Genomic DNA, 5,000 nt, shown 5'->3' on the forward strand with positions numbered 1-5,000 from the left:
CCGTTGGCGTAGGCTAATGATTTTCCACTGAGTTGTATTCGTTAGTCCCTACTGTTTGTGTCATTTCAAATCGATCCACTAACAAATATACAGTTCTCCTTGTGATATCAAACATTCTTGCGACATTGGTCACAGACTGTCCAGCTTGAAGATGACCAATGGCACGTGCACGTTGTTCTAAACTAAGTCGTGGCATCGCGTAGATTAATGGATGGTATTTTGTATTGTGTTTTCCTGCCTTGAAAATGTTTCAAGAAGACACGGATGGCAAAAAAATTAATCTACACACTTTCTGTCCACAGTTAGGGGCTAAAAGGTCATTTTAGCACGTGCGCGACGTGGTGAGCGAATTTCAGGTCAAAAACAAAAACATCAACCATCGGTACACAGAAAGACTAAGGGTAAACAACTCAGTGGAAAATCATTAGCCTACGTCAACGGATAAAACAGTGACGATGTATACTTTCTTTTGATCGCAAGTATATAATCTTTTATTTTCAGAACGTCGTCGGATGGACGTTTTTTAAGTGGGGACAATCTGAAAGCCCTCGTGTTTTTGTATTACAATAATTTCATTTCCTATGAATCTTTGCTTTAAGTACGTATGAAAATGACAAACTAACATTTCAAATCATAAAGTGACATGATCCATCTTGATCGTCATTTTACTAAATTGATTCCATGGAATTCCACTGGCTTGGACTTTTTCCCGGGTTTTTCTACCTTCTACTGCTGTGGACTCCTAATAATAATAATGATAATAATAATAATAATAATAATAATAATAATAATAATAATAATAATAATAATAATAATAATAATAATAATAATAATAATAATAATAATAATAATAATAATAATAATAATAATAATAATAATAATAATAATGTCTGTTGCAAAGAATGTTGTTTTAATCACCAGAGTATGATGCTGGTCTATTCAGACTGGATGCATTGTACAACATACATTTCTATATTTTTTATATGACATAGTAGGCATCCTTCCGTCTCAAGAGACGATGGTTTGTGCCCTGTATGGCTTTAGTCTCATCAGTCTTGTTGAAAGCAACGACGGGTGTGACTCAGCAGACCAATCCTTGCATGATATGATCCATTTTAATCGTCCTTCCTGCTTACTGATTACTGTCCTTTTGATCATTTTTTTTGTTGGCAAATTTTGGTTTTGATTATCGTGTCCTAATGTGTCAATCAATCAGTCAATCACAGATTATGAATTTTTTCTCCTTCCCTTTCTTCCAATATACTGTGACTAACTCAGTCAGACTGAGTATTATTGTCAGTGTGCATGTTGCATAGGTTCCACTTTACATTTACAAATAGAGGATAGCCATTACTCCACTACAATACCCTTACTGTACAATTGGTACTTGTGTGAGAATTTCCTCCTTTTCATGTTCTTTGATGCCAGTTTTCCTCCTCCTTTTCTAATTTAGTTGGTTGCAATTTTGACATCTTATGATGTATACTTGGAAACGTAATATTGTTGTGAGTAGACATATTATCATTGTGACTGACCTTATTGTTGATACTGTTTGGTATTAGTATTGATATTGAGGATATTAAATTTATGTTCACTTGTCATTTTATTTCATTTCTATGTATGCAATGTCAATATCATTGTTATCATTATTACTGTAAGTAAATAAGAATATTTTGGTATACGCGTGTATTATTTGTTTTTGGCATAATTTGTGGCATAATTTGGCATTTTTTGGGCATAATTTTGGCATAATTTGGGACTTTTTTCCGCGGGGACAGCACAAAGAGAAAAAATTACGGAAAATTTGGGACGATTTTTCTATTTTTTTTTCTGGTTTGTGGCTGTATCTCGCTTAATACGTGGAATTAGATATTAAAACATGGCAATGTTATGGCAAAATTATCAGAAAATATGATGAAGACATCAGAAGAGTTCTAATTTGTATAGTTTTAGAGCTGTATGGCTAGGGTCAACTATAATTTTGTTTTAAAATATACATAATATTGATCATTTGGAACTTTTCCAAAGTGTAATTTTCCGTCTACAACCCATACAAATGATGTGAAAAATGCCTGCTAAATTATTATCAATCAGTCCAGTGAGACCATGGCTTATGTTATTTATAGTATTTATTTGAGAGAGAGAGAGAGAGAGAGAGAGAGAGAGAGAGAGAGAGAGAGAGAGAGAGAGAGAGAGATGTGTTAATCTAAGACTTTGTGTCCTCAGACGGCGAGAGCAAGGTTGCCAGATGGCCACGTGTGTGATCAAATATATAATTTCGTTTCTTTTATTAAATTTTATTCATTTATTTTTGTCTCTGTGACATATACTATTAGATTTTCTGTTTGTTAAAATTTAATTCCTTTGAAGTGGGCCTGTCAGGTGAAAGTCTGGCCATCTGGCAACCTTACCTCGCTGATGTCATTTTCGTGTCGCGCGATGGTGGAGCAAAATGGCCGTCTCCATATTTTCACTCATTGAAATGCAAATTGGGGTGATGTTTTGTGAGAATACGGGAAAAATACTTATCACAATCCAATGAAATTTGAAATATAAATATAATATAGTATAATTATAAAATGTGCATATATAATCTTAATAGCGACAAAATCTTTCCTCTTGGTAGTTTTAGAAATATTTTACTCCAAAGAGTAAAAATCTATTTTGAACGGTCTTCTAGTAACCGCACGAGTTTTGTCGCTTGACATAATCTAAAATGACCTCTTTTCTAACTGTGTGCCAACTTTCAGTCATATTCATTGATAAACAGCGTCGTAATTAATTTTTTAAAATCACTCACTCACTCACTCAATCCCATGACCGGATGGTCATCGGGGGGACATGCGTGAAGCAGAAGTTACAGTCTTCCTCTATGCCTGCCTGTTGCTAGCCCTATGTAGCAGCTCCGGAACCGACATCTCTGTCCATTCTTTTATATTGTCCAGCCACATCTCCCTTTGGCGCCCTCTTCTGCGCTGGACTTCGACTGTGCCCTGTAGGACTGTCCTGCTCAGGCTATCGTGTCGAGTATGGTGTCCAAACCAGGACAGTTTTCTGCGCTTCACAGTCACTAGAAGAGGTTCTTGTATGCCTGCCCGAGCTTCTATTTCTTCCAGGACGTCTTCGTTTGTGCGATGCTCCGTATATGACACGTGTAGCAGTCTTCTATAGCCCTTGCTTTCAAACGCCCTTGTGCGCCCTATTTAAAATAGCATATACACGAAATGGCCGTTTTGCTTTGAATTCGCGTCATTTCCACACCCAAATCGAGGTCCAAGGATTTCAGTAAGAGATAGACATCTAGACATTGCTAGTTTCATGGACACTGACTTGTTCAGGTCTTTATCTCTCACACAGTGCCTGCTCCATGATTTCTCAATTTGATATTTTCATCAATAGATAGAATGAAGATCACGTCACTCAGTTTGTTTCTTGCCATCCATGTGCATGAGTAATTCTCACTTAATTGTATCAACAAGACTATAAACGTTCAAGGTTACACACAGTTTTGTTGTTGGTCCGGATGGCAATGTTGTGAGCTTCTTAGCAATACTATCTATAGGAAAGAAACCCTGATAGATAATAAAATAAATAATAATAAATAAAATTCCCTTTATTCATCCCATAGGGAAAATTTGTCACAAGGGTTTATCCCAATGGAAGACTGGAATAACTCAGGCGTAAGCCTCAGTGCAGCGCCGCAAATTGAGCTAGGGCGAGTTGACGTGCTCAAGGCCAAACAGCGCAGTGATGGAATTCGGTACCTTTCGGGTATGCGAAGCAAAGACCTTACAACTGAGCCACGTTTTCCCATTAAAGTGTTTACAGTAAATTTATATATATATATATATATATATATATATATATATATATATATATATATATATATAAATTGATACTCGTTACTCGTGCCCCCAGTAGACCTTGCTTTCATTACTTATATAATGATAATGATACTCTTTTAGAATTTGAACCAGTTACCCAGCCTACCTTGGTAAAATAGGTATTCAAATAATTGGTCAAAAAACCCGACCTCCCAATATCGATCGAATTAAATTAATGGTGCTCATCTCGGCAAAAACTCGGTCAGTCCCAGGTTTGAGAGGTTGCTTTGTTTTTCTTTCTAAGATTAGGACTATTCAAATCGATGGATATTTGAAAGACGAGTTTTCTGGCCAAATTTTAAAATACGTATTTTTCCAGAGTTTGGTAGTAAACGGGTTAATATGGCATATCATATATTATATATCTCCGTTTTTCGTTCCAGTCCCCTGCAAACGTGATCTCCAAGCCAGAACCAATCCATTCCCTGTAATTGTCCTTCAATTGATTACCATAGATTTCAATAGCTAGATTGTACTGAAATTCTGTCCCGAAAAGCAATAAAGAGATGAGTGACGTCATTTTCTTTACTTGTGTATTGTAATATTCAAATGATAACAGATAAATATGATACACTTGAACGTTCATGTAGCACACTTCTGCAGGTTTGACATGTTCAAAATTGCTTTTAAAATGTTTCAAATAAAATAATTTGCAAGCCACATTATCCACCACATCTTAGAGCCAGGTACTCATTCACATCTGAGTCGAGTGAGATAATTGCGTATAGTTTCGTAGAAAAAATACACAATTCCGTTATCATACATTTATTTTTTTATCGATCGCCGTGACCTTCATATTCCATACGTCATCATGATCACGTGTTTAGGATTGGCTAGTGACCTTAGAAAGGTCAATCTATTCATTGGATGCAATGGTCAATATGCCTGTTTGCACACGACACGCTAATTATTATTGGAAATATATATAATATGGAATTCCAAGACTATTATCATTATGTAAATCTTTCTGTGCGGCTTTGTAGTCTAGTGGTATGACACTCGCTTTTGGACCGGAAGGTCCTGGGTTCGAGCCTCGCTCGGTGCATCGTTGAGTCATTGGAAAAGACTATTTACTCACATTCTCTCACCGGACTCAGGTGTAAAATGAGTAACTTG

Source organism: Berghia stephanieae, chromosome 11 (assembly GCF_034508935.2).
Source record: "Berghia stephanieae isolate SIO BIC M18660-M18661 chromosome 11, UCSD_Bste_1.3, whole genome shotgun sequence".
Classification (NCBI taxonomy): Eukaryota; Metazoa; Mollusca; class Gastropoda; order Nudibranchia; family Aeolidiidae; genus Berghia; species Berghia stephanieae.